Source organism: Aquarana catesbeiana, linkage group LG05 (assembly GCF_042186555.1).
Source record: "Aquarana catesbeiana isolate 2022-GZ linkage group LG05, ASM4218655v1, whole genome shotgun sequence".
NCBI classification, from domain to species: domain Eukaryota; kingdom Metazoa; phylum Chordata; class Amphibia; order Anura; family Ranidae; genus Aquarana; species Aquarana catesbeiana.
Window position 1 is genome coordinate 358064523 of NC_133328.1, and position 18426 is coordinate 358082948.

The 18426-nt window shown below is 42.4% G+C and overlaps 1 pseudogene; it reads left to right on the plus strand.

Annotated features, from left to right (window-relative positions):
* The first annotated feature begins 1812 nt into the window (after positions 1 to 1812).
* The window catches only part of LOC141144834 (glutamate decarboxylase 1-like), a 65784-nt pseudogene continuing 49170 nt past the window's right edge, over positions 1813 to 18426 (plus strand).

Here is an 18426-nt window from a genome sequence, read left to right on the forward strand (position 1 = left end):
TATGCAAACTGAATGCGGGTTTCCCTGTATCTAATTCACATGACAGGAGACTGTGACCGGCTCTCAATGGTTCTGGTTCACACATCTCTGGGGCGGCTGCAGGATGAATTGCACAAGGGTCCTATGCGTCTTTGGCTCAGTTTCAGGTCCATAGAACGGACGCACCTGACCCCTGCTGTCAGCCACATCTGAATCAAGTGTGAACCCAGCTTTAAAGTGGTTCTAAAGGCTCAATATTTTTTACCTTCATGCATTTTAATGCATGAAGGTAAAAAACCTTCTCTGGGCAGCATTTCCCCCCCCCCCAGGCCCCCTAATACTTACCTGAGCCCCATCGTGATCCAGCAATGTGCACGACAGCCTCGGCTATCTCAGGACTCTCACTTCTTCCATTGGCTCCTGCTGTTGTCAATCACAGCCAGTGAGCCAATGAGGAAAGTGAGAGGGCGGGGCCAAGCTGCGGCTCTGTGTGTGAATGGACACGCGCAGCATCGGCTCAGGAGTGCGCAAGCTGCTTGCACTGGGGGCACTCAGCAGGAGGGAAGGGCCTGGAGCGCCGATGGGGGACCCAAGAAGAGGAGGATCTGGGATGCGCTGTGCAAAACCACTGCACAAAGCAGGTAAGTATGACATGTTTATTATTTTTTTTTTAAACAACAAGCCTTTAATATCACTTTACATTTCTAGTGTACATCTAGGAGAGATGCACAAAGGGGGATCTCCTGAACAGCACACAGACAGCAATACGTAATCCAGCAGGGGTTCTAACCCTTCCCTACTCTATCGAACTAAGTAGAAATGCTTATCTATAAATAAAATTTAAGCCTTTTATGACCATTTGTTTAAGCTTAAACGCCCAGGATGTTTAGCAGTGTTGATATGCATCAGTGAATTTGACAGTAACTCTATGGCCTCATTCCCACGGCCAAATTGGCTGTGGTGCGCCAAGTTTCTTGTGAAAAACTGAACCAGGGAACCCAGGTGTGTGAAGACAACTGCCTGTACAAAGCAATGATAGGCTGACAATGGCCACAGATGTCTGCCTGTGTTTGGATGTACTTGCACAGCTGTGGTTGCTACCTCATCCCTTTAAACCCGAACACATATTAATTACACAGGTTCTGTGGCTGATTAAGGTGGTAATTAAACTTACTTGGTGCCTTATCTGCATTTAATTAGCCTCAGAACTTGTGTAATTCAAAGGTGTTCGGGTTTAAAGGGATGAGGTGGCAACTCTATGCACAGACAGAAATTACCTGCTGTGATCATCTGTCCCTAACCGCTGGTAATTGTGCTATTACTTCCAAACACCAGTGCACAGCTGCAGACAGCTGAACCCAGCCTGTTAGTACTGTGCATAGGCTTCCTGGCCACAAATGTCCATGCATATCTTTGCTCCCAAGCCATGTTTTTCTCTGGATACTTGCTGCACCATGGCTTATTTGGCTGTGTGAATGAGGCTTCTGATAGACAGCAACCTGTGAACTAGGAGCATATGCAGCTGCACAATCCTAGATCTTTGCTGCAAAATTAGTTACATTTTCACAGCAATAGGCATACAGTATATATGAGGATTTACAAAGTTGTTTTGAGGTCACTCACAAAGAAGGAACAGAGCAAATATAGAACTATTATTTTTGCTGTAATCAATCATATTGAATTTACCTGGAAAGTTTAAAGTTGCTGTGAAGTAACAGCTGCAACCTTACCACGTTTCTGCTCCAGGCAAGAACAAGAAACTACAATGTGTGCTACTAATTGTTAGACTGTCACACCCGCTGCAGAGGGGTACAAAAGGTACCATTCTGCCTTATGATCAGTTTTGTTGTGTTGTAGGTGGACATGTTTCTGTGAAGGTGCAGGCTTTCTGGATGTGGTGTCTGTGCAGGGATGGATTTTAAGACTGTTATCAGTGATCAATGTAAGACTTCTTTTACGTTTGTATTTCTGGTAATGTTGCAGCTATATAATAGGAGCCCAATAGTCACTTAACCTGTTTTAGAATCCTGACATGCTACAGCTTGACATGTACTGTGGTTGTTTTGCTTACTTGAAAGTACATCCTGCTATTGATTTAAAATCTTGTATGATGTTACAATATATACAATTGTCTTCAGCTCTTGGACATATGAATGTTGGGAAATATTAGAATGGAGAACAAATTTTTTTTTTTGTCCCTGCCGTAGCAAATTGGATCATGCTTTGCTGGGGCTTTTCGCCTTCCTCTGGATCAACTTTGGGTATAGGATTGGGTATATGGAATTTTTTTTTTTTTTTCTAGATGGCCTTATCTTATTTATTATTATTATTATTATTATTAAAATTTATTATTATTATTATTATTATTATTATTATTATTATTATTATTATTATTATTTTTTTTGTCTGACTACACATAGGGGGTTATTTACGAAAGGCAAATTCACTTTGCACTACAAGTGCACTTTCAAGTGCAGTCGCTGTAGATCTGAGGGGGACATTCAAAGGAAATAAAAAAACAGCATTTTTAGCTTGCACATGATTGGATGATAAAATCAGCAGAGCTTTCCCTCATTTCAGATCTTCCCTTCAAATCTACAGCAACTGCACTTCCAAGTGCAAAGTGGATTTGCCTTTTGTAAATAACCCCCATAGTGAGGAATGCATTGCATCCAAAATACAGGGCATGTACAATGTAAAGTGTCTGTGCATCCTTTCATTGCACAAAGTGAAAATAAAGACCCATTCAGGACAAATAGGAAAAACAATCCAGAGCTATGAACACCGTACTAACCCCCAATTTATTTTTTCTTTTGCAGGATGAGGAATGCAGTGTTGAAGGGGGATAGGAGGGAGGAGTAAAAATTGGAAAGGGGGGGGGGAGGGAGAAATCCCTTGGGATAGCAAGCCAAAGTGAGCAGAATATCAAGGGTCCCCATCCACAGCAAGTTAAATTAATTGAAATGTCATGGGTCTCCAGCTAGATGTGCATTTTCTTCAGAAAATCTAGTAATTCCAGTGGAACCTCTTCCCCTTTTTTTTTTTTTTTTTTTTTTTTTTGGGTAGATTTGATGTTTATTCTGGGAGGGGAGAACATGATCTTCTATACTGTTTATGTCCTCAACCCAGCCAAAGTGTGATTTCAGGGGGATACAGGCATTTGTTGTGTTCAAGAGGTGGCGCAGTACAGATTCCTTGTAGGTTTTGAGAGGGATCGAGAATGATGTAGTAGGAAAAATGAAGGACAATCGGGGACACTAAAGTTTCTGAATTTGTAAGCTATTGATCTGATCTCTATCCAGAAGAGCTGTATAAGGAGGCCAGACGAAAATATATGTGAAGCTGAGCCTATAGCCTCTTTACATCTCCTGCATCAATCTGTAGGGAAACTGTCTATAAAATTTTACGGGCATTCTGTACCACCTCGTAGAGATCTTAAAGTTAGTTTGCGGAGTACATGTACAAATGGAAGATTTTTGGGAGAGGTGGGGGATTCTGTGTCTTAGCTGCGGAGAAAAGGTTAAGGTCATCTTTCTATTTGGCCAGAAATGTAGGACAATGGTCATGCCTTATTCTTTTTATTATTGGAGACTAATAGAGACAATGGGGGTTATTTACTAAAGGCAAATCCACTTTGCACTACAAGTGCACTTGGAAGTGCAGTCGCAGTAGATCTGAGGGGGACATGCAAGGAAAATAAAAAACAGCATTTTAGCTTGCATATGATTGGATGATAAAATCAGCAGAGCTTTCCCTCATTTCAGATCTACCCCTCAGATTTAAAGGGACTGCACTTCCAAGTGCACTTGTAGTGCAAAGTGGATTTGCCTTTCGTAAAAAACAACCCCCAATGTCTGCATCTTCTCAAGCTCTCCCTGCACCAGTCACAGCAGTGTGGAGATCAGTGGGAGGCAAAAGCTGACCAAAGTAAAATGCTACTTCACATGCCTGACCAGCCCCTCCTATACAGGCACACACACAATGCAATATTTCATGGGACTTGTAGTTTACTATTAACTTAGTAAACTACAGTCCCAGATGACCTTGCCAGAAAGCAGTAGAAAGCAGAAAGGTAAGCTATGAGTGCATTTAAAAAAAAACAAAAAAAAAACTTAAGAAAATGAGAGATACAAAACACGGAGGTAAGTAATTAAAGAAAAAAAATTGTCATCCATGTTGGGCATGATATCTCAAGGGATTAGATTTTAGTGTTGAAGGTGAATTTATGCTTTATTAAACTTAACAATGGCCCCTAATTTCCTTTCTTCTAAATACATTCCTTAACAGATAAATCTCCCAAGATAAGCCAAAATGAAGAGAATGATCAAGACAGCAAATGTCTGAAGGATACATTTATTGGTAATCTGAAAACTGGAGATAAATTGGATAAAAATCACTCCGGGCAACATAATGACTTTTCAAATGTATTTGCTTCAGGTAAATAGCCATCTGTAAGATCAATCTAATATTGTACTGTACATAATATACTGCTCAGACATGAATGCCACTATTGGCTTTGACACTTGGTGTTTCCAGATCTGTAGGGCCATAATGAACTTAATGAATACAGTTGACAAACAGCTTAGTTAAAGCTGTCACAAGAGATAAAATGTATGGAGTGTTGCCATGCAGGAAAGGCTGGCAAAGGATGTGGAATCCTTGTCAGACACAGAATGATCTTCTGTTCTTTGTTCTTTCAATTATTCCTAAAGTAACTAGATAACCCAGTATTTTTAGAACATCCAGGAAAAAGCTATCTGCTTTTTATAGAACACAGAACTTCTCATACACTGTAAAATCTACTTTTGGGAAGAGAGTATCTTCACTTTATGCTATGTGTGAAATGACTCCTGTTGATACATATGCTTTGGAGATGCCATAAATTATGAAGGGCAGGAGAGTGGTAAAATGAGTGCCTGTCTGCAGGCAACGGTGAAGCATAAAGGAGGTTCCTTGCAAGTTTAGGGCTGCATTTCTGAAAATGGAGTTGGAGATTTCGTCAGGATCAATGGTGTTCTCAATGCTGACAAATATAGGCAGATACTTATCCACCATGCCATACCATCAGGAAAGAGTGTGATTGGGCCCAATTGTTTTTCTGCAGCAGGACAATGACCCCAAACACACAGCCAATGCAATTAACTATCTTCAGACTAAAGAACAACAAGGAGTCCTGGAAGTGGTTTGGCTCCCACAGAGCCCTGATCTCAACATCAAGTCTGTCTGGGATTACATGATAAGACCAAAAGCAGACAGAAGGATTTTTAAACAGTTGGGCAATAAAGGATTGCATAAAGGACTATGCTAACACCCCCCCCCCCCAATCCCGCTAAATCTCATATAAATAAGCTTGTGTAATGCAGGTATGTGGAAGTTGGATAAAATCTTAAATCTACCTTGTTTAATTTTGGGTGGGGGGATCTTTCAGCTTAATCTGGGTAAATAATTCTAGGTCTTGTTTGAATATATATCTCCAAACAATCATTTCACTGTAGAGTTTAAAAATTACCCCAGTGAAGTGGTTTTGAAGGTGATATGCCAATGAAATGTTCACAAACAAGCAAAATAATTATTTCCAGTGTGTTTTTAATTGCAGAACCATGTTTATCTATAAGAAATGGCAATATGTTCCAATGACAAAGCCTTGCTGCTACACCAATGACTTCCCTTTGTTGGAAGTATTGGGGATACGCTAGACTTCTAGAATCTATTCATGGAAGCCTTCCAAGAAGGGCAACGCTGGGCATGCACAGTTTGAATGCTAAGACTGGACTAACTCTTCCATGAAAAGTTTTTTCCAAGTCATCTTCCAGGACGGCTTACAGAGTGATGGGCTCTTCCCACCTAGCACAGGAAACACATGATCCAAATGATAAAAGTACAACACATGCAATAGCCCCTCGGTATTTGTGTTTTCTCCAGCCAGACAGGAGCTCCAAACAATGTTTATTTTTTTTTTTTTGTCCGGCCTTCATGCTAGGTGGCAGGGGCCACCTGGCGTCCATACCCAGTGTAACAGGGGCAATCCCCCAGGGGTATGAGTCAGCTTGGGCCACCCATAGACCTGGAAAAGCGGTCGGGGTGAAGGTAAGGGACCCCCTCTCCTGCTTTGTGGTTGTAGCCTCAGTGAGGTACCTGTTAGGAGTGGAGGAGGTGGCCCAGTGGGGTCCATCTAGAAGCACAGCAGGGTGTTCTCCTGGTGGAGGTGTGGCATGCCACGTAGTTCCAGGTGCTCTTCTCCGTTGCTCGTTTACGGAGATCCCCATGTTTCAGGGCTTCTCTATCCTCAGTGTGTGGACCGCGCTGGGGGCGCGGAATAATGATGTCGCTTGCGGCAGGAAGTGATGCAGCAGCCATCTTGGTACACCCAGACACCGTGAAATAAATCCCTAGCAAGGGTAATTAAAAGATAACAGGCGTGCTGTGCTAGAGGGCAACACGGGATCCATATTGCCGCCCCGGATTCTCAACACCTCCTTAACTAGGGGCCTGAATAAGAAGATGGTGCCGAAGGCTTCCAGGAGCAGCATGGAGATGCTAGGATCCATGGAAGCAGGTCTGGAGGCGCCATTGGTGGAATCAGGCCTTAAGGTAAGAAAATAGGGGGCAGGCTGCTCCTTTCCTTTTCTTATCCTGCTGTGGTGGGGGCACAGGGGCTTTTTTTCCAGAGTCTATTTTGTTTATGCTTATGGTGGACAGGTGTCACACATACTAGCATAGACTCTGGTGGTGGGTACTTTAAAAATTCTTAGATTAGAATTATGTTATCTACTGGGTGTTTTGATAATTGCTATTTACTTCAGTGGAAGTAATGTGCTGGTGTTTGTCATCTGATTCATTGCAGGACAAAGCCCATGAGCCCAAAGATAACAAAACAGACACCCAGAAAAAAGTGCCCAATGTGCACCAAGAAAATGACTTTTCTTATCGTACATAATGGGACACAGAGCCATAGTAGTTACTATGTGGCTTATAGGCCACCTTCAGATGATGGACACTGGCATGCCCGAAGACAAAATGTGCACTCCCTATATAACCCTTCCCACTACTGGGAGTACCTCAGTTTTTTCGCCAGTGTCTAAGGTGTTGGTCACGAGTGAAGATGTACTGTGCTGAGCTCCTCTGGAGCAATCCTTGCTGGGGCTAGCTATGCAGCTGGATCCATTCAAAGTGTCTTTTAGGCCGAATTGAATGGTACCCGGGCCTCGTGTCCGAAGAAACAATGTTTTGCCTGTAAAAGCTTCTCTTTTAGAGAGCTGGACCCCAGGATCCAGTACTTTTGGTATTAAGGCCATAAAGTTTTACTGGCAGTGGTGCTATTACAGGTCCAGGATTGTGGGTTTCCCTGAGGATCCCCGGCTCCTGAAGGTTTGTTAACAGAACCCACCATGAGGGGTGAAGATTCTGTTGGTTTTTACCACAAAAAACCCTGCGGCTGGAAAGGTAAGTGGAGTTTTCTAAGAAATTTTTTTGAATTTTCATATGAAATGTCTCCTTTTAATCAGTAAATGTTGTCATGCCTAGGTGTCACCACTGGGGGCTGTATAGAGCACATAACTTCTCATGCTTCCTCAAGAGAACATACTGGGTCCGGAGCAGCAGGCTTCTTTTCTTTATCGTACATCATAGGACACAGAGCCTCAAGTAATTACTTGGTGGGTTATGGGCCTACCTTCAGGTGTTGACACTGGTATAACCAATACAGGAAGTTGACTCCCCTATATAACCCCTCTTCCTTCCAGGAGTCCTCAGTTTTTTCACCAGTGTCTAAGGTGTTGGTCACGAGTGAAGATGTGCTCTGAGGAGCTCCAGGGAGGGATCCATGCTGGATTTAAAAAAACCTCCACAACCGGATCCATCCTTGCCACTGGGCCTCGCATTGAAGAACAAGGTTTTGCCTGTAAGCTTCTCTGTGAGAGCTGAACCCTAGGAACCAGGACTCTTTTTGGTTTTTCATATTACCTAAAGTTGTTCCTGAGGGGTGCTATTCAGGTCCAAAGGAGTGGAACCCCTATTAAAAGGGCCCCAGTCTTTGAAGGTTTAACTACGTTGCCCGCAATGATGGGTGAAAGTTGGATCTGTCTGTTAAATCAGCAGTATCCTGCAGCGAGGATAAGGTAAGGGGAGAAGCCTAGGAACTGTAAAAAGTCCACCTATGCCTTTTTCTCCAAAAAAAACCCAACAAAATATATAACTGTATGCCTTAAAATGTCTCCTCTAGAGGGAGTATATTACACTTACCTAGTACGATGCTTTTTCAGCAGCTCTGAGTCTGGCTATAGCAGCGGGTGTGGTCCCTGCAGCCAGGGGGGAGTTCTTAATTGAACAGTTGGTGTTCCTCTTCTGAGGGATCTAAAGGGGTTACAGCATTTGCATTTTTTTGTATAAAGTCTTCCTTTAAAACTAGGAGCTTAAACACTGCTGATAAAAATTACCCTCCCCCTCCCCTCTCCTCCTGGTGAGGTGCGGTAACAGCTGACACTTATGTGTAATCAGGTTCTCACCTGATGCTTAACACAGACGCTCTCAGTTCATATGCTGAAGACAGAAGTCTGTCACACTAAGAGACACAGGAGCGCTGGGCATGTAAAGGTGTGTAAACAGGCATTTCCAGAACAGGAAATATTATGGTACTCAGCATCAAAGGCTGATCCTTATGGTGACATTGTTTTCTTTTGCTAAAACTATTGTTCAGCAAATACCATAATTTGTTAAAGTGCCTCTGCTGTTGTGCTTAGCACATTTTGATTTCCAGTGTACCACAAAGGTACCAAGGATTCCACCCCCAGGTGCTGTGAACTCCAGTCATGCCTCCACGCTGTCATCCTCTCCGGAGATACCTGACATGGCAAGCCAGGGTGAATCATTGGAAGCAATTGGTGGTGCAACTGCTTCTCACACTTCAGCCCCTGTGTATGTGACTGAAGATGCATTCTCCTCTGCCCTGTTGGGCTTAGAAGGAAGATTAGTGGCTTTAATCGCATTCTCCATCCAAGAGGATAGGAAGCATGCTAAATCCCCCTCCCCCACCTCAAACCCCTTTTTCCAAGGGAACAGTGGGCACAGGATGAGGTGTTATCCTCAGGTGATCATGGGGAAAAACAATTTTCCTCTGCGGAGGAAACAGTTGAGGAACCTTATGCAACCTCACAATCTGACAGATTAAAGGTACAAACTCTTACAGAGATGGTTCATTTCACTTTTTATACTACTCCTAACAGAGTAAGCTGAAAGTCCAGGTCCCTTCTTTGTTTTTTTTTGTTTTTTTAAAAAAAAAACCTTTTACAGCCCTTATTTATGCTGAATGGGATCATCTGCATAAGCATTTTTTCCCTCCAAAGAGTTTCTCAGTTCTCTATCATAGAGGAAAAATTCACAAAGGTTGGAAAGTACCAGCAGTAGATGCTGTGATTTCCAGCATCAATAAAGATGCATAATTGCTTAAGCATCCAACAAATGAGTCAGCATTTTTTTGGTTAAAATCCTCCTTACCTGGAAAGGTCTGGGTTGCGTTCTCAACCTAGTAAAGTCTCCATTAAAATCGCTAAAAAAGGGGCTGCAGTATTTGGGTCTGATCATAGATACAGCCCAGAAAAAGGGTCTTCTTGCCCAGAAAGAGAAAAACAAAAACAAAAAAACACAACTCCATAAAAGAGTTGGTGCGGATGGTCAGGTCAAAAGGAGGTTCCTCCATTCGCCTTTGCATGAGGTTGTTAGAAAGGATGGTGGCTTCATTCGACGCAGTTCCCTTTGCCCAGTTCCATTCGAGAATGTTGCAAAACAGTATTCTATTTGCTTGGAACAAAACGATCCAAGCTTTGGACTTGCCAATGCGGCTGTCCCCAAGGCTGTCCCAAAGCTTCAATTGGTGGTTACTAAAGAATATCCTAAAGGGTAAATCCTTCAGACCACTTATCTGGTAAGTGGTAATGGCAGAAGACAACTGTCCAAGGACAGTGTTCAAGTACCGAAAGAGCCTTGCCCAGCAACATCCTAGAGATTCGGGCAGTGCGCCTGGCTCTAAAAGCCTGGACTTCCAGGTTAAGGGATTGTCCCAACAGGATCCAATCCGTCAATGCCACGGCTGTGGCCTATATCAATCACCAAAAGGGGCACCAAGAATCTATCAGAGCAGAGAGAAGTGAACCATAATCTAACTTGGGCAGAAAGAAATATTCCGTGCCCATCGGCAGTCTTCATTCCGGGAATAGAGAATTGGCACGCGCACTAAATGTGCCGCCAGCAGATTATTCCCAGGGGATGGTCTATTCACCCCGACATGTTTCAGGCTGTTTGTCAAGGATGGGGGACTCCGGATGTAGATCTTCTAGCATCCAGTGCAACATAAAGTTGGTCAACTTTGTGTCCACAACAAAGGATCCATTCGCATGCAGAACAGATGCGTTGGTGATACTGTGGGATCAGCTTTTACTGATCTATGCATTTCCCCCTATTCAGTTGCTACCTCGACTTCTTTGCAGGATCAAGCTGGAAAGAAAACCAGTAATTCTGGCAGCACCAGCATGGCCCAGAAGGTCATGGTATGTAGAGGTCGTAAAGATGGCAGTGGAGGATCTGTGGTCCCTTCCACTAAGGCCAGACCTGCTCTCACAGGGGCCGATATTCCATCCTACTTTACGAATGCTAAATTTAACGGCCTGGCTATTGAGACCCACATTCTGAAAAGACGTGGGCTTTCCAGGGCAGTTATTTCTACTTTAATGCTAGGAAGCCAGCTTCTAGAGCTATATATTGTAGAGTCTGGAAAGCTTATGTTTCCTGGTGTGACTCCAAGGGTTGGCACCCTCGGAGATATATTAGAGGCAGAATTCTTGCCTTTCTACAAGTAGGCGTAGAGATGAAGTTGGCCCTGAGTACTAGTGCTATGACAGCTCTATCCTTTAGGCCTTGCGCCCTTCGCTAAGCATCATGCAAGAAGCTCCTGGCTAGTTTTCCTTTTTTGCGGTAAAACCGCTATCTGGGGATATTTTGGATAAATATATCCAAAGTATTTCTAGTAAAAGAAAGATACCCCTTTTGCCATTTAAGTGAAGGAGTAAATGTATTTTTCAAAGCTCTTTCTGTGCCAGGGGCATCAGCCTCCAGGCTGTCACGAAGGTTTCCGCCATCAGGTTCAAAGGGTAATCCTCAGGGTTAACCCCAGGGACAAAAGAGGTCTTAGGGGAGGAAGCCTACAAGATACTGTAGCCTTTGAGGAGGTGCCCCCCACTTGCTCAATAGGGTGAATTCTTCTGCAGCTCTTGGGGATCTGGCAGAAGGAGTCTCAAGACGAATGGGGGACTTTCTCAATACCTCAGAACAAATGTTTCTAAGGTTCCAGAGAAAAATAAATCTTTCTCTAGCATTGAACCATCTTTTGGCAAAAAGGGTTCATGGTGGCCCCCCCATGTAAAAGCAGAGGTTGGGGTTTGGTTAAATCCAAATGGACATTCTGTATCTCAAAGGTCTAAAATTCAGTTCCTGAATATAATCTCTTTTTTGGCATGAAGTCAATCCAATCTCTTTCCATCCTACAAGGAGGAGAACTTCTGGTGTCAATTGACGTAAAAGATGCCTATTTCCTCGCTCACTAGTAATATTTTCTTTCAAAGTGGAAAATCTTCATTTTCAGTGTGTAGCTCTGCTTTCCAATCTAGCTGCTACACCTTGAGTACAAGGTTCTGGCTCCTTTTTTATAGCCAGATTGAGGGCCGAAGGTTTAACTATTATGGTTTACCTAGTCGATCTGTTCTTGTTGGACCAGTCAGTAGCCCGCTTAGACCAAAGTATGGTCACCACATTCGACTACCTGGAATATCTAGGTCACAACCTAGGAGGAATCTTCTTTAAAACATGAAGAAAATACTTGGGTCTGATCATAGGTACACCCAGAAAAGGGTATTCGTACCCCAGGCTAAGATCAGCGCCATAAGGGAAATTATTTAAGTAGTCAAACATGATTTTCTCCTATTCAACTTTGCGTGAGGTTGTCGGGAAAGATGGTGGCTTCATTCGAGGCCGTTCCTTATGCTCAGTCTCATTTTAGACTGCTGCAAAACAGTATCCTATCGGCTTGAAACAAAAAGTTCAAGCTCTACATTCCCAATGTGTCTGACTCCAAAGCCTATGGCCACATCAACATGATAGTGCTCGATCCCGTCTGATCTTCGGGGATTTGCAGGGTCAGGCCTGGTTAGTACCCGGATGAAAGACCACCTGGAATTACCAGGTGCTGTGGGCTGGGTGCGCTGGAGCCTCAGTTTGATTAACATCCAAAAATCTGCAAAGGGGAAACTCCTTCCTTCAGTTACCTGGGAAATGGTACCAACATATGCCAACCTTCTTCTCCCCTTTTTTTTTTTTTTTTTTTTTTTGGAGAAGTGGCCTAGATCAGAAATGGCTTTACCCATTAACATTTTAGTAATTCAGGCAGAACTCTTGGTCCTGAGGGCCTGAACGTTCAGTTAAAGGTATTGTCCTGCTAGGATTCAATCCGTTTATGCCACAGCAATGGCTATATTAATCACCAAGGGGGCACAAGAAGTTGTGCAGCCCAGAGAAAGGTGAATCTTATACTATCTTGGGCAGAAATCGATGTACTTTCGGCAGTTTTCATTCTAGGAAAAGAAAATTGGCAGGCGGACTACATGAGGCGCTGGCAGTTGTTCCTGGGAGAATGGTTCCTTTACCCCAATATCATCTTGTCAATATGTCAAGGATTGGGGATCCCAGACATAGATCTGTTTGTGTCCAGGATCAACAAAAAAGATTGACAATTTTGTGTCAAGAACAAAGGATCCGCTAGCATGCGGAACGGATGCCTTGCTATTCCTGTGGATTCGGTTCTCACTGTTTTGTGCATTCCCTCCTATTCTGCCTGCATCCACGACTTCTTCACAGAATCAAGCAGGAAGGGAAGTCATTGATTCTTGTGACCCCCAGTGGGGTCCAGGAAATCTTGGTATGCAGAGATCATAGGGAACCCATGGACCCTACCTTCACGACCAGACCTTCTCTCGCAAGGTCCGGAGTTTCATCCTACTTTACAAACACTAAATTTAATGGTTTGGCTATTGAGGCCTACACTCTGAAAAAGTGTGGACTGTCAGGTTCGGTAGTTTTCTACCTTGGTTAATGCAGAGCCGGCCTCCATGGTTATATATTATGGAGTCTGGGAAACATATGTCTCCTGGTGTGAAACCAGGAGCTGCACCCCAGGAAATAAGTCTAGGTAGAGTCCTTGCCTTTTCTGCAGTTGGGGTGAGAAATTAAGCTGGCCTTGAGTGCTTTCTAAGGACAGGTCTCGACCTTATCGATATTATGTCAACGACCACTTGCTTCACATTCTTTGGCCCATAAATTTATTCAGGGGGTAACACTGCTTAATCTCCAGTTAAGTAACCCCTAAACCCTTGGGACTTGAATTTAGTTTTGTCGGCATTACAAAACAGCCTTTGTTGGGCCGATACGACATATTCCCCTGGTCCGTTTTTTTGACAAGTAAACTATTTTTTCTGGTAACCATATCTGCTGCAAGAAGGGTATCAGTATTGGCTGCTCTTTCTTGTAAAGGGCCATATTTTTATTGTTCACAAGGATAAGGTAGTAGTGCATCCTCATCCAAACTTTTTTACCAAAGGTAGTATCAGGTTTTTATCTAAACGAGGATATTGTTCTACCGTCGTCTTCTTCCTCTCCCCCCCCCCCCCCCCCCCCAGAACCCTGTTATTTTGGAAGAAAAATCACTACTTTTTTTTTTTTTTTTTTTTTTTTTTTTGATGTGGTGAGAGCAGTCAATATCTACTTAGATGATTGCTCAGATTCGGAAAATGGATGTTTTTGTTCGTGTTGCCTGAAGGTCCTAAAAGAGGACAGGCAGCATTGAAATCTACTATTCTAAATAGATTCGACAAGTAGTCATTCAAGCTTATGGTTTAAAGAGGTGGATTCCACCCTCTCAAATCCTCCTCCTCCTCCTCCTCCTCCTCCCCATCATCCATCATCCATCATCCATCATCCATCAATATCATCATCCAGGAGGAGGATTTGAGAGGGTGGAATCCACCTCTTTAAACCATAAGCTTGAATGACTACTTGTCGAATCTATTTAGAATAGTAGATTTCAATGCTGCCTGTCCTCTTTTAGGACCTTCAGGCAACACGAACAAAAACATCCATTTTCCGAATCTGAGCAATCATCTAAGTAGATATTGACTGCTCTCACCACATCAAAAAAAAAAAAAAAGTAGTAGAGGGAGTGGTGTTTTTTTTTTTTTTTTTTTTTCTTTTTTCTTCCGCTCATTTTATTTGAAATGCTTGTACTTTGTTGTCTAGACACAATACCAAAGTTTTACACATTGTAAAGGGGGAAAAAAAGCGTCCAGAGAGAGAAATACAATTTGATTGTGCTTTTCTTCTTCTTCTCTTTTTTTTTTTTTTTTTTTTTTCTGATGTTTGGTTTACAGACTTACTCCCTGCAGGAAATGGATACTCAAGACTTTCTGTTAGATGTTTTCAATATTCTCTTCAATCATATTCAAAAGACCTTTAATGGGAAAAGCAAAGTTCTTGATTTCCACCATCCTCACCAGCTGCTGGAAGGTTTGGAAGGATTTACCTTGGAACTTTCAGATGAGCCAGAGCCTCTGGAGCAGATACTTGTAGACTGTAGCGATACCCTAAAATATGGTGTTAAAACAGGTATTGGGCTGCTGCTTTTTGACCAGTTTTTTTTTTACTTTCCCAAAATGGGTATTTGCTGTATTCCATGGAATTCAGTTTGGTTGCTATACCTTGCTACACTGAACATTAGACGCCCTCTTCTATTATTTTAACTAAACTGAATAAAGATGTAATTTAATTACTAGATATGGCAGCTTCATAATTATACAAAAGAGAAATCAAATTCAATATTTTTAAAAATAAGCAAGCATATCTAAGAGCAACTTCAATATGCAGTACTAGTTGTGTATTTAATTATGGGCTTCCATTCACCCATCAACCATGGAATGCTGTTTCCTGAGAAATGCTAGTTACAGTATATATCTTCATTACCCCAGATCATTTTCAGTTCTGTGATAGTTTTAATGACAATTACTCAGCCATGCAAGTGCAAAGGTGGCAAAAATATGTTTCATGGTAATGGTGCACTACACTGCATGTACAGATCCTACATACAGAAAGAAGGTGACGGAGATGTGGGAGGATGGTGATGCAAGGGGTTATAGGCAGATGCTCGGGATAAGAAAAGCGAAGTGTTAACATACATCCACTCTGATCGGTTCTGTACACTGTGGCTATGATTTGAACCATCCATGATGTCTCGTATACAGCAATTATCTGCATATAGGCCGTGCCACTTATAAATGGCACTGCAGAAATTAAAGTGCCATAAATTTATGGTGGTGGACAGGTGGCCAGAAGAATAGAATGACAAGCAAAAAATATGCAGAGTAGGACATAGCCTGGACGTTTTTCTGTACAATAAAGGTCTGACATGCACGTTGTCATAAAAGGTGAGAAAAAATGGGAGGGGGGGTGTAATGCAAAATGTAGGATGTTTCTCTGATGTCATTTTATGACTGGCTATAACCATGAATTTGCATTGAAAACAGGAACGCTCTGTAGCTCATGTTCTGCACTTAATTTTCTCCAATCTTATTTTAACAGGTCCAGGAACTTCCATAATCCTCAAATGCCATTTAGACCCATTGCACCCATAAAACTTAACTTAATTTTGCCTGCACCCAATTCCCAACCCCCCACCCATTTACTTGCGTTTTACCAAAATGGCAACGGTTTCCTGTTTGAATTTTTATAAAAATTTGGGGGAAATAAAATCTCAGTTTGTCTTATAATAAAATTGGGAATAGACTTCAATGGGTATATTAATAAAAATAATTGCAGAGCCGCAAAATTTACAAAGCTGCATATACCTCTGTTCTGTGCTGTTGAGGAGAAAAAAATCTAATGTATGTTAAGCTATATTCTCTCCAAGTCAAAGGTTATCCTTCCATACCAACTTGTGAAATTGGGTATAAAAATATCTAGAGAGGGAGAAACTTAAACTTAAGAAAAACCCATCCCCTCTGGGTGATCACTATACATTGGAGAGATTTTTACTTTGTAGCAGACTTGTTGCCCTGAAGAAATAGTGGTTTTGTTTTACCTTGAATGGAAGGATCATTATCACCCAGTGCACTCTTATGCTCCGCACACATGGTCGGAAATTGATCGGACATTCCGACAACAAAATCCTAGGATTTTTTCCGACAGATGTTGGCTCAAACTTGTCTTGCATACACACGGTCACACAAAGTTGTTGGAAAATCCGATCGTTCTGAACGCGGTGACGTAAAACACGTATGTCGGGACTCTAAACGGGGCAGTAGCCAATAGCTTTCATCTCTTTATTTATTCTGAGCATGCGTGGCACTTTGTGTGTCGGATTTGTGTAAACACGATCGGAAATTCCGACAACGGATTTTGTTGTCGGAAAATTTTATAGCCTGCTCTCAAACTTTGTGTCGGAAAATCCGATGGAAAATGTGTGATGGAGCCTACACACACAAGGTCCTATCACACATTTTCTGTCGGAACGACCGTGTGTACGGGGCATTAGTGTTCTAAGCTACAGGGTCTGCATCTCTTCAAGAGTATTTAGCCCTTAGGGAGTAGCTTGCCACAATTGAAATTCCTTTTGCAGTGGGTGCCTAAAATTTGTGTTGGTGCTGACTTCTTGAAAAATCAGTGAGCCAAGCAGGAAATTAAATTTCTGGGGATGTTCTACACATGACTGATGTACAGAACACCTCCAGGGTGCCATATTACATTATATTTAAAAAAAAAATATGTATATCTTTACTTCCTAATGCATGGTCCTTTTTAGTAAAAAATTCTGCCTGACCATTTTTTACTGCTAGAGCTATCTGCAAGTTGTACCTTAAATGCTGGCAACTCACTATTCTCGTAGATAGGGGCACTCTACGCTTATCTTTTTACATTTGTGTGTTCATGGGGACAGGTAACTTAAAATATTTCTGTGTTTAACATCATGGTTATGATTCTCTGACATTGGGGTCTGCTCTCCATACCTCTGAACCCAGGAATGATGAAATCTTTGTTGCTTCCATGCTCATTCACTGGAGGGCTGATGAGTGAACAGAGGTTTGCTGATCTCCCTCTGCTCTACCCATGAGACCCTCCCAAGGCCATCCTGCCAGCATTCAGCAATGTAAATACCCCCAGCCGCTGCTGATGTAAGCCTTAGGCTGGTGGCAATGAAGGGGGGTTAAAGGGCTGAGAAACACTTTTACACGTTGACATGCCACTCATTGTCAATTGCACCTCAATGCACTAACCTGATGCACTTTTGGGTACCACAACACATGGTAGCATGCTACGTTCCCCAGTTACTATCCATTTATTTTAGTAACCGGATTGTTTAAAAGTAAACAAGTAATATTACCTCGGCTAAAGCGCCATCCACCTTCAGTAAGGTAAGGATGTACCATGTTGCAGTGTTCAATGTTAATTCTCTGCAGTTATGCAGCTTGCATTATATATGGTTCCTGCACGATCACTTTTATATTTGAAACCTTTTTATATTTCTTTTCAGGCCATCCTCGTTATTTCAACCAACTTTCTAGTGGACTTGACATGATTGGCCTCGCAGGTGAATGGCTGACAGCAACTGCAAACACAAACATGTAGGTAGCAATGGTGTGTGTGTGTGTGTGTGTGTTTGTTTTGACCCCACCCCCATTCTTGCATATTTGTTTAATATTTCTGCAAATATCTAAACTAAACCAATTACTAGCATTTCTGTATTCAACATCCTATATGGATTTAGGCATGGAACAGGTATTTAACATCTCTGACATTTTAGGCAAGGAACATGTGAGCATATGAACACAGCTCTATTTATTGACTGGCAATGTTTATTTCTACACTTGTCCATATCCTGTTTTGAAGGACTGCTCCATCCATACATAGATGCAGCAAAGCCTGACTAGTTGCTTGAGGAAGAAGAATTGGGAGCTGAATCTATAAGCCACAGATCATCACTTGTTGCAAGAGCCCTAAGATTCTACATGCTGGGTTTTGCTTCATCTGCAGTGCTGGAAATAATGTCCTCCCACATCTAACGCAAATATGCCTGTGTACAGTTGTGCTAGTTTAATCATTGGGTTAGTAGCATCTGGTCACACAGATTCTCAAAGGCCTCCAATTTTTTTCTGTGATCGTTTTTTGTTCGTTCATCTTGTGTCTCCAGGGTTTAATCCAGTCTCCCTTTGCAATGCACACTCTAGTGCATGGGTGCTCAACCTGTGGCACTCCAGCTGTTGGAACTACAAGTCTCATCATGCCTCTGTCTTTGGGAGTCATGCTTGTAACTGTCAGCCTTGCTATTTCTCATGTCAAGTGGCTATGCTTCCCTTCATGGCT